This window comes from Rhincodon typus, chromosome 3, assembly GCF_021869965.1.
Source record: "Rhincodon typus isolate 14 chromosome 3, sRhiTyp1.1, whole genome shotgun sequence".
Classification (NCBI taxonomy): Eukaryota; Metazoa; Chordata; class Chondrichthyes; order Orectolobiformes; family Rhincodontidae; genus Rhincodon; species Rhincodon typus.
Genome location: NC_063334.1, coordinates 23,965,176 through 23,977,887, shown reverse-complemented (window position 1 = coordinate 23,977,887; position 12,712 = coordinate 23,965,176). Strand labels below are relative to the sequence as shown.

Genomic DNA, 12,712 nt, shown 5'->3' with positions numbered 1-12,712 from the left:
CGGATTCTCCAGCATCTGCAGTTCCTACTATCTCTTTTCTAAAGGGTATTAGTGAACCAGTGGGATTCCTACAACAAATTCCATTGTCTCAGGGTTACTATTATTCAGGCTAGCCTTTATCTCCAGATTTGTTTAATTCACTGAATTCAAATTCCCCATCTGCTGTGCTGTGATTTGAATAATTTATGCTCGGATTGTTAGCCCAGGCTTCTGGATTACTAGTCCAGTAATAGAAGTATTCTGTGATGATTTTTATTTCACTAATTACCGATTTACTGCTTGGAGAGGTGCACTAAGGATAAAAGCACTTAAACAGTGAGGCCTGTTATTAAATCTGTCAAAGTGAGTTTGGAGTACATTAATATTTAGTATGGGATATAAATGACTAGCATCAGGCTTCAGTCTTGCATAAAAGGAAAAGGAACATTGTGTACTCCTTGAGCTATAAAAATCCCCTAATTCGGTTGCCAAAAATTATCTCACCTTATCATCCACCTATTTTCAGTCTTCTTTTACTGCCATTCATAAGCATATATCAATCTTACTGCTTGCTATTTTTCCTTTCTCGGGACAGGATTTTCTTTGTATCAGTCCTGTTGGTGAAGAACCAGGAAACAAATATTGATCTTTTAGTTTTAAGTATCCAATACATCAATGTTTTATAGCAGACATGCACAATGATGTGGAAGTTCTGTTAGCTTTGGGTTAATAGTATAGCTGTTCAAATAGCTGAGAAGGGTTTCAGCTGGACGAGTTAATATTAGGGGCCAGAAACTTTACTATCAGCACAAATAAACATGTCCATTAATATGCATTGCTTAAACATCTTTACTTAGAGCACATGCAAAAAATTAGTTTCTCGAATACAGGTAAATAGTAAAAACAAAATAAACTTAAGGAACCTGACATATATCGAATAGCTTATCCTCACTGCTTTGTCAATTAAGTTACTTAATTGTGGTTTAATGTTTTATGGGATTACTTTTTTTATTTAATCGTATCAGCCTCTATTTACAATCAAGCATTGATCTTGTGCTCTCTGTTGCAAAGCATTAGCTAAGATAATAGAATACAGCTAGTTCAATCTCTTTTCCTTCAGCTCAATACACATTTATCTCTTTCCCTTATTTCCCTGTGCCACCCTCAGAGGTTTCAATCTGCTCCAAAGGCTGTTTTATGTCATCAACCTTGGAAGCCTTTAGTGCCTGTGGTAGCAAATGGAAGCCAAATGGCTTGGGAAAGCTATGAAAGATTTGACTCCTATTTTCAGAATAAACAATTGCTGTGGAATATACAAACAATTAACACATTCAGCTGAAAAATGCATCCCTGCTATTTCAACAGCATTGCTAACTTTAAGGTAACAGAATTCTGCACATTTGTGAAATTAAGTCATAAACAATAAACAGATTCCATCTTACTTGGTCCCCTATGACTGCTCCTTTGGGGTCCGTACCATATGGGGCAGTAGAGTGACATATGGATAAGGCAAGTAATTAATCTGATCTCTGATTTCTGCTAAGTTAGCTGATCCCAATGGAGAAATTGGTAAAGGGGATAGTTGGAAAAGAGGTGGTCAAATGATGCAGCCTTGACTCATTGTACAGCATAGTTGTTAGAAAACAATTGTTTTCATAAATTTGAACAAATAATTTAAGATGACATCTAAATACAGTACTGAGGAAGTGCGTCACTGTCAGCTATAACACCCATTGAAGAGATGTTAAACTGAAGCCTCGAAAAACTCTCAGGTGGATGTAAAAATTCTCATGGAACTATTCAAAGCAGAACAGGGCAGTCATCTCCAGTTGAGATGGCCAATCAATGTTACTAAAGTAGATTAACAGTTTTTTATGCCATTATTGCGCATGGCAACTTGCTGAACATAAATTGCAGTGGTGACTACACTTCAAAACAAAGGCTGAATCTTAGCAGAAATTGGCTAAGAGTCATGCATGGTGAGTTTCATAGAGGCTTTCTCTCCATGAATCCTAGCAGGTTTTTCACGCTGTCATCCCAAACTCACCTCATTATTTATGTTCCATGTCCCTATGGCGCTCCACTTATATTTTTCCATTGGTGGGATGTCCTGGGATTCCTGGCACCAGTGCTATCTTTAAAGCCTGGCTGTTAACCTGGTCAAGTGCTAGAAGTCCACAAATGCCCTGAAAAAAGCCCGTCAATTGCCAAATAGAGAAAAATTGGCTCCCGGCTTTGCCAATGAGGCTTGGAGTCTTGAAGCTCCAGGTCGACAAGAGAGGGGAAAGTGGGCTGTATGTGGTTTCTGGCAAAGAACATGCCCTGCAATGCTGGTGACTGACAGAGGAACAAGTAGCGAGCTGGAGTTGGCAGGTTATTACTCTAATTTTCACATTGGGAATTGTCATCAACTAGTTTCTGTGCCATGGGTGGAAGAATGAGAAACTGCACATCAATGAGGTGGGATGACACAATAATTAATACATACTAATACATGCAAATAAGTCCTTTACTGCTCACTAGTGAGAATCTCATTTGCCGTTAAACGCTTGATTGGAAGAGGGGACGTTTTGCTCTCAATGTCATGACCTCAAGGTCATAAGATATAGAAGCAGAATTAGGCGATTTGATTGATTGAGTCTACTCTGCCATTCGATTGTGGCTGATATAAAGCTCCTCACCGCTGACCTCACATGATTCTCCCAACTTTCTTACAGTGTTCATGTTTTTAGAGCCGGAGAAGATTCCATCCAAAATGTTTGTTCAAAACAAATATAATTTCATTATTTTAAAAAAGTGAGAGAAAGAAATCCGGAAATTATAAACCTGCTTGTGTGCAATCTGTTATGGGGAGCTTATTGGAATTTATAAGTGAAGATAAAGTAACTGAGCATTGAAAGAAATATGACCTGATTGGAGTGAGTCAACGTTGATTTGTACAGGGTAGGTCATATCTAAAAAACTGCATGAGATATTTACAGGATGTAACTAAGCTAGTAAAGAGGGGAATCTAACATATATAGAGTTCCAGAAGGTATTTGATGAGGTCTATCTGTTATTCTCCACTTCATGACCACACTTTCCTCCTTTAAGATACTACTTAAAGCCTACATTTTTGACCAAACTTTCGATATTACTTAATACCTCCTTCAATGTTATTTAATGTAATTCTCTTAATTTGGAGCCCTCCACTGAAGTATCTTGGAACATTTATTACATGAGAAATACTTTACATATATAAATAATTGTTTGTTCTCCTCAGAGAGATGGCTAACTAAATGAAAACTTATAGAATTGAAAGCTAATTATCGATCACCTTAGGAGAATGGTTAGGTGGTAGAAGAAAGTAGGGACAATGTGTATGTAATCAAATTGGATGTAAGTGACTTACCTATTCCACAAGGAGCTTTCTGCAGTCTCAACCATTCACTCTGTTTATTAATGCATTAGCTAACCCAATAGAGAACACTTAACTGAGACTTCTGAAGACACAAAGATAGGTGGTATCGAGAGTAGTGTAGTCAGGAGTAAGTCCTTTATTTCTTCCTTGGTCTGGATAATATCTTTCAGAATTTGTATCCTATCTTTTCTCAGAAAAAGCATCTGAAAGTGAGTCATGTTCACGTTTTGTGTTTTAAGATTAAATTGAGCTGATACCGAGTTCACAACCATATGTTGCAGACACAGGGCACAGTGCATCCTAAAAACTGCATGAATTGATTTGTGAAACATAGATCCTCGACTAAAACTTCAGACGCAACAGTAATGGTCCATCCACTTAACCCAGATTCAATTTTGTCAAAATGGTCCCATTCAAAAGAATGGGATAATTCAACAAAGAAATGAAAGGCTTGCATTTATATAGCACATCTCATAATGTCCTAAAGTATTTTACAGCCAATTAAGTTCTTCTAAAGTGCAGTCATTGTTGTAATGTAGGAAATGCAGTAGAAAGTTTGAGCATATAAAGTTCCAACAATAATAATCAGGTAATTTGTTTTTGCTGATTTTGATTTGAGTGATAAATATTGGCTAGGATATGGGGATAATTCGCCTGCACTCTGAAATAATGCAGTGGGATCTTTCATAACCATCTGAGCGGATAGACAAAGCCAATTTAATGTCTTGCCCAGAAGAATACACCTCTGACAGTGCCATGTTCCCATAATATTGTCCCTCTGACACTAATGCATATGATTGTCCACATGGGAAATTGTGTCACTGATCATGGGTTCTGTGGGCCCTTGTATGGCTGATGTGTCTGATCCTAGAGCCACATCTCTGACCACACGTGGTTCCTCCATGTCAGATTTATTTTTAAGCAAGAGCTTCCCAGGTGTTGACATCTAAGTTGCATTTCTTAAGCCTTAAGGGAGTCTTTGAAGGGCTTCCTTCGACCCCCTCTCATTCAAGTGCCTTCTTTGAGCTAGTCAAAGAAGATTTGGTTTGGCAGTCAGAACTCAAGCATTCGAAGCACATGGTCAGCATAGCAGAGTTGGTTTTAGATGATCATGGCCTTGATGCTTGTGCTATTGGCTTCTTCAAGGATGCTGATGTAAGTACGTCTATCCTCCCAGCTGAAGTGGAGAATTTGTCTCAAACAGCATTGATTGTTCTTCTCCAGGTACTTGAGATGACATCTATATGTAGTCCAAGTTTCTGAGCCATCCAGAAAAGCTGGAAGATCAACTGCCTTACGCATGAGGATCTTCTTATCAGCACAGATATTACAGACATCAAAGTCTCTCATCCTAGGGCGTCCAAAGGTGGTGCTTGCAGATTGATGCGGTGTTGGACCTTCATATTGATTTTAGCCTATTCCAGTACATTATGTAGAAGTTACAGTTCAGATGCTGACTAATCAATGGTCAACCTGTGATTGCAAATGATTTTACATTAACAGTTTGTTTCCATGACAAAAGCAAGAAGTCTGTTTCCTCTCTTCACCTACTGCTCCAAATCTATACGACAACTTCCCTGCAAAGTACCTTCCTCTTAACATCTTTACAAGTTCAAGTATACAAGATCAAAATATTTTAAGCCTTCACATGGTTTCTATAGCTGTATTGAAGACATGAATAAATGTTCAGTTGGTTTTGTTTTATATTTGTTCAGGAGATCTGGATGTTGTTGACAAGATCAGAATTTGATCTCTATCCTACTCCCAGTTCAGTAAACAAATTAAAGAACCTTACATAGTATCATATAGCTAAAGTGTAAGTGGTACTATATTCTGCCACATTAAACAAGACAACCTTCCAATTTCTGATCTGTGCTGATGCTAAATTTCAATCTCTGGCAATTGATTTGTTGGAGTAATTTATTGACATACATAATGTTTGGTTAAAATATGTGCACTATGAATGCTGTTGCCATGGAGAGAAAGAGCTTGTAATACTTGTTTTCTTCACATTTCCTAAACTTCCTACTGTGCGCAGAAAACAAGGTGTAGAGCTGGATGAACACAGCAGGCCAAGCAGCATCATAGGAGCAGGAAGGCTGACGTTTCGGGCCAAGACCCTTCGTCAGAAATAAATCAGGTTTGACTGTTGGTGTCCAAGCTTCCTAAAGTCCCAGATGGGTGCACAATTCAGCGCAAATTGTACAAAATCAAGCTGTAACTCATTTGATAAAAGGTTCAGTTGTTTGAGTATTTTGTATCTTAAATACCCTGTCCAATGCGGAGTTTTTAAAACAACATTTCGGAAAACTCAGTTACTGTTGGCTCCAATTGTTACTGCAATTGTGGACATATCACAGTTCACACGGAGAGAGATTTCATGTACACTGGACTACTCCAGCATATCTGCATACGGGACACTCCCAATTTAGAGATTTCAATGTATTCATAATTACACTACAAATTGGCCATGCAATATTTAGTGATCATCACATCTGTTTTTCTTCCTGTGCTGTCCACTGCAATCAGGTGACTTCAGCAGATATGATGCTATGCCAACTTTTGCATAATTTTGTTTCTGCTTTTCTTTCCTTTTAATTTTGAACTCCAAAACGTGTTGGAATAATAACAATCCTGACAATGCAAAAAAATACACTGTAAACTGGCACAGTGCCAGCCAATATAAAATGCTGGTGTTGGGAGGTCAGATAGCCATAAGACCACAAGACACTGGAGCAGGGATAGGCCATTTGGCCCCTCAAGCCTCCTTCGCTGTTCAATAGGATCATGATCTGATATTCCTCACGTCCACTTTCCTGCCTTTTCTCTGTAATCTTTGATTCTCCTACTGTTCCAGAATCTATCTATCTCAGCCTTAAATATACATACAGTTCCCTGTGGTAAGGAGTTTCAAAGACTCACAACCTTCTGAGAGAAGAAATTCATCCTCATCTCAGTCTTAAATTGGCACGCCTTTATTCTAAGATAATGCTCTCTGGTCCTAGATTCTCCCATGAGGAAAACCAGCCTCTCAGCATTTACCCTGTCAAGCCCCTTAAAAATCCTATTGTTCCAATGAGGCTATCTCTCATTCTTCTAAACTTCGTGAGCAGAGTCCCAACCTGTTTAGCCTTTGCTTATAAGATAATCTCCCCATATCAGGAATCACCTTAGTGAGCTTTCTCCGAACTGCCTCCAATGAAATGATATCTTTCCTCAAATAAGGGAACCAAATCCACTGACAGTACTCCAGATGTGGTCTCACCAGCACCTTGTACAGTTGCAGTAAGACTTCCCTACTCTAAGGTTTTGGAGTAGATCTGTAGCTCGGGTTGTGGGTGTTGAGGTTGGTTGGCTCGCCGAGCTGGTTTGTTGTTCCGCTGACGTTTCGTTACCGTGCTTGGTAACATTCTCAGTGCAGCCTCTGATGAAGTGTCGGTGTGTTTTCCCACCTGGTTTTTAAACTCTGGGGTCCATTGCGATGGTTTGCCTCACTTCCGGGTTTCCTCCGTAGTGGAATGTATATGGGGTCGAGTTCAATGTGTTTATTAATAGCATGCTTTGTGGAGCGCCAATTTTCAGGAATTCTCGTGCTTGTCTCTGCCTAGCCTGTGCCAGGATTTTGGTGGTGTCCCAGTCGAAGTTGTGGTTCTCCTTGTCCATGTGGATTGAGATGAGCGAGTATTGATCGTGTCTTTTTGTAGCCAGTTGGTGTTCATGTACTCTTGTACGTGGGACAACACTACATCGGACAAACAGGAAGGAAACTAACAACAAGAGTACTGGGACAACACCAAGATGTCAGCGTTAGCTTACATTGTTTTGTGCACAAGTACCCTCAAGTCCTTTTGTGTTGCAGCTTTCCGTGGCTTTTCTCCATTTGTCAACTGCTGGTCCACTTACTTAACCTATAAATACATCTGTGTAATTGTTTCCCTCTCGCAACTTGCTTACTTTTGTGTCATCTGCAAATTTGGCTATAGCACATTTGCTTCCTTTGTCCAAGTCATTAATATACATTGTAAACATTTATGGTCCCAGCAGTGAACTGTAGAACTTCATTGGTTATAGGTGCCAACCTGAAAAAGAATCCCTGATACCACTCACTGTTTCTTGCCCATTAGAAGGGATGCAGATTATTGTTAGACAAGGAAATCAAGGATTTTTCAAGGATACATGGGAAAGTGGAATTTAAGAAAACAGATCATTATCTAACTGAATGATGGAAAAGGCTCAAGGGGCCAAATGGATACTTCTGCTCCTTTTTCCTTTGTTCACAAATGATTCATTTATAAGGGATAAAGATCATCCAGACTATGAGCATTATTGTGTAAGCACTTACTACAATGACGCAGCTTATGTAATAGGAGTAATTGTGAAACTGTCACCACTTGCCAATATTGCTTGACTGAAATTGACAACGACCTCAGAAGTCCAAACAGGCACGAAAATCTACGCTCCAGATGGTGGGCTGCTGAGTCCCCTATGACTGCAATCAATGGAAATCATTGAACTGACGAGAATTTCCATGCTTCCTTTCTTAGTCTAAGTGTAAAAACCCTTGCAAAAATGACACAGCATACCATTTTGATAATTACTGCAAAACAGTTTTGTTGGCCTTATTTACACAGTTAATTATAAACAAATGGATGAAGCATTGGAAACATAACACAAGAGGGAAAAAAGATCTCTCAAATTGTCAACTAACTGTCACATTTACATTTAGAGTGCTGTCATTATCAAAATAGCAGCAGATTACTGCAGTCAATCTTTTAATTTGCTAATAGGTATTTTAAGTTCTTGTGATAAATGTGTCAAGCACCAAAATACATTTCTTTTACTTGTGAGTTTAAACAGGTGGCATCTTGTAATTTCTTAATTTATTTTTTGATCTTTGAAATGCTTGATCCATCTTGATCTCCTCCAGTGGTCCCCAGCACCACAGATATCAGTCTTCAGATACTTTGATTCACTTCTCATGATATCAAGTAATAGTTGGGAGCACTGGATAATGCAAAGACTGGACGCCGACAACATTGCTGCAATAATGCTCAAGACTTGTGCTTCAAAACGTGTTGCTCCTCTAGCAAAGGTGTTCCATTCCAGCTATAACACTGGAATCTAATCCAACAATATGGAAAATTACCCAGGTATGTCCTGTACGTAAAAAGCAGGACAAATCCAACTCAGCCAATTACTGCCACATCAGTCTACTCTTGATCATCAGTAAGGACAGCATCAACAGTGCTGTCAAGCAGCACCTGCTCAGCGATGGGTTTTACCGGGAGCACTCAGTTCCTGACCTCATTACAGCCTTGGTTCAAACATGGACAAAACAGTTGAATTCCGGAGGTGAGGTGAGAGTGACAGCGCTTGACATCAAAGCAGCATTCAACTGAGTGTGGCGTCAAGGAGCCCTATCAAAACTGGAATCAATGGGTATTAAGGAACAAACTCACCACTGGCTCAAGTCGTACTTCACATATAAGAAGATGGTTGTGGTTGTTGGAGGTCAGTCATCTCAGCTCCAGGACATCTTTGCAGGATTTCCTCAGTGTAGTGTTCAAGGCCCAACCATCTTAAGCTGCTTCATCAATGTCTCCATATCGGGCAACCACCTAGAAACCGATATTCATTTCAAGCCCACCGACTCCCACAGCTACCTAGAATACTCCTCCTCCCACCCACCTTCCTGCAAAAATGCTATCCCCTATTCCCAATTCCTTCGCCTCCGCCGCATCTGCTCCCAGGATGAGGCATTCCACTCCCGTACATCTCAGTTGTCCTCGTTTTTCAAGGACCGCAACTTCCCCCCCTCAGTGGTCGAGAACGCCCTCCACCGTGTCTCCCACATCTCCCGCACCTCATCCCTCACACCCCGTCCACGCAATAAGAACCAAAAAAGAATCCCCCTCGTCCTCACGTACCACCCCACCAACCTCCGGATCCAACGCATCATCCTCCGACACTTCCGCCATCTGCAATCCGACCCCACCACCAAAGACATCTTTCCCTCCCCACCCTTATCTGCTTTCCGGAGGGACAACTCTCTCCGTGACTCCCTTGTCCGCTCCACACTCCCCTCCAGCTCCACCACACCCGGCACTTTTCCCTGCAACCGCAGGAAGTGCTACACCTGCCCCCATACCTCCTCCCTCACCCCCATCCCAGGCCCCAAGAAGACTTTCCACATCAAGCAGATGTTCACCTGCACATCTGCCAATGTGGTATACTGCATCTGCTGTACCCGGTGTGGCTTCCTCTACATCGGGGAAACCAAGCGGAGACTCGGGGACCGCTTTGCAGAACACCTACGCTCGGTTCACAATAAACAACTGCACCTCCCAGTCGCGAACCATTTCAACTCCCCCCTCCCATTCCTCAGACGACATGTCCATCCTGGGCCTCCTGCAGTGCCACAACGATGCCACCCAAAGGTTGCAGGAATAGCAACTCATATTCCGCTTGGGAACTCTGCAGCCCAATGGTATCAATGTGGATTTCACAAGTTTCAAAATCTCCCCTTCCCCTACCGCATCCCAAAACCAGTCCAGCTCGTCCCTGCCTCCCTAACCTGTTGTTCCTCCCACCTATCCCCTCCTCCCACCTCAAGCCGCACCTCCATCTCCTACCGACCAACCTCATCCCGCCCCCTTGACCTGTCCGTCCTCCCTGGATTGACCTATCCCCTTACTAACTCCCTACCTACACTCACCTTTACTGGCTCCATCCCCGCCTCTTCGACCTGTTTGTTTCCTCTCCACCTATCCTCTCCTCTATCCCTCTTCTATCCGCCTCCCACTCTCTCCCTATTTATTTCAAAACCCCCTTCCCCTCCCCCTTTTCTGATGAAGGGTCTAGGCCCGAAACATCAGCCTCTCTGCTCCTATGATGCTGCTTGGCCTGCTGTGTTCATCCAGCCCTGCACCTTGTTGTCTCAGATTCTCCAGCATCTGCAGTTCCTACTATCTCTCATCAATGACCTTCCCTCCGTCATGAGGTCAGAAGTGGGGAAGTTCACAGATGATTGTACAGTGCTCTCCACAATTCGCAGCTCCTCAGATACTGAAGCAGTCCATAGTCGAATACAGCAAGATCTGTAAAATATCCAGGCTTTGGCTGACAGGTGACAAGTAACATTTGCATCACACAAATGCCAAGCAATGACCATCTCCAATAAGAAACAATCTAACCACCACCCCTTAACATTCAATGGTGTTACCATCACTGAATCCCCCAATATCAACATCTTTGGGGTTACCATTGATCAGAAACTCAATTGGGCTTGCCAGATAAACAGAGGTTACAAGAGCAGATCAGAGGTTGGGAATACTGCAGCAAGTAACTCACCTCCTTACTTCCCAAAACTTGTTTACTATCTACAAGACACAAGTAAGAAGTATCATGGAATACTCCCCAAATGCCTGGATGGTGCAGCTCCAACAACACTTAAGAAGCTTAACACCTTCCAGGACAAAGCAGCCCACGTAATTGACAACTACATTCTACAAACATCCACTCCCTCCACCGCTTTTGCTCAGTAGCTGCAGTATGTACTGTTTACAAGATGCACTGAAGAAACTCACCCATGATCCTCAGACAGCATCTTCCAAACCCTTGACCACTTCCATTTAGAAGGACAAGGGCAACAGATACATGGGATTATCACTACCTGCAAGTTCCCCTCCAAGCCACTCACCATCCAGACTTGGAAATATATTGCCGTTCCATCAATGTTGCTGTGCCAAAACCCTGGAATTCCCTCCCTAACAGCACTGTGGATCAATCTACAGCATGAGGACTACAGTGGTTCAGGAAGTCTGGGGCAGCTCGGTGGCTCAATGGTTAACACTGCTGCCTCAGGGACCCAGGTTTAATTTCACCCTTGGGTAACAGTGTGGAGTTTGCACATTCTCTTCATGCCTGCGTATGTTTCCTCTGGTGCTCCCACAGTGCAGTGGGGATTAGGTGGATTGGCCATGCTAAATTGCCCATAGTATACAGGGATGTGTAGGTTAGGTGGATTAGCCTTGGGAAATGTGCAGAGATACAGGGATAGGGCAAGGTGTTGAGTCTGGGTGGGATGCTCTTCAGAGGGTCGGTGTGGACTTGACGGGCCAAATGGCCTGCTTCCACACTGAAGAGATTGTATGATTCTATCAAGGCAGATCACCACCTTCTTCTCAATGGCAACTAGTGTCAGGCAATAAATGCTGGCCAGCAGGCGACGCCCACTTTCTACAAATGAATAAAAAATTACAACTAAATGTGGAATGATGAACTGGGCTTTCACTCCTTTCCTCATCCCCTCAACTTTTAGTTCGCTTTACCTTTCTTATTATGTCTCCAAAACCTAGCATATTTCAGCCAACATATCTACTTCTGTTACTGTGATTGACTGTATAGCCCTTATGGCTATCCAAGTCATCAGCAAAGGGTTGGGAATATCCCCAGCTCTGCATAGTGAGTCCAGTGTCCCCGACAGTGAGAGGGGAAAATGGACATGGGCCACCAACCTGGACAGAGTTTGGCAGCAGCTACAAGAGCTGACAGAGTTAACTTCTGAAAAGCCAGCCTTGGTGCTTCATCACTTTGTTCCAGCTTTAAGAAAATAAATTTTCATGCCCTTCATGCCAACCTATGCCCTTCTACCGTGTCTGTGGCTCTCATATCCTTCATGTTAACCTATCCCCTTGTTCTCATCCCCATGGCCCTTCATAGCCCCTGTGCTAATTTATGCCATCTACCCACTTGCTATGGATCCTCATAACCTCCATGTCAATCTCTATCCTTTTAACTATCCCTACTGTCCTTTATATCCGCTATGGCAACTTATGTCAACTCTTGCTAAACATGCTCCCTATCATCCACCATTCAATCTTACACCCTCCATACTAACTCATCCAGGATCCACCAAGGGCTGATCTCAAGGCCTATGCTGAGATGAAACAAAACAAATTTATAAGTGTATATTGCAGACTTTAATTTTATATTTTTAAAAACTCATTCATAGAAACCCATTCACTACATCTCCATTCTTTCAACTACATTATCTTTTGTCAAAACAAGCATTTCATTCAAGTACTTAATCCCATATATATATAAACAAACTGTATTCACAATGCCAGACCAAAGACTTTATAATCACTTGAAGATGGCAGTTAACCTATGAACTGTGAGAATAACAGGTTATGAAATCAGTCTGACCAATCCGTTCATAAAAGCACACAGGTTTATGTCAACAAACAAAGTGAAATAGCAAACAGTGTTTACAAACTGTAGCATGTTATTTTTAAATTCAAAGGCCATGAGATTTAAATGCCTTGACATTTG

The 12,712-nt window shown here is 41.8% G+C and overlaps 1 protein-coding gene across 5 annotated transcripts in view; it reads right to left on the bottom strand.

The window, feature by feature from the left end:
- LOC109932449 (MOB kinase activator 3B) overlaps positions 1–12,712 on the bottom strand; it is a 130,392-nt gene that overhangs the window by 72,784 nt on the left and 44,896 nt on the right. For 3 of the 5 annotated variants that reach the window (XM_048594932.1, XM_048594931.1, XM_048594933.1), the window contains one exon: positions 484–593. The exons of the other annotated variants lie outside the window; for them this stretch is intronic. The gene's annotated coding sequence lies outside the window, so the exon portion shown is untranslated. The remainder of the gene's footprint in view (positions 1–483; positions 594–12,712) is intronic. 5 annotated transcript variants of the gene reach the window in all.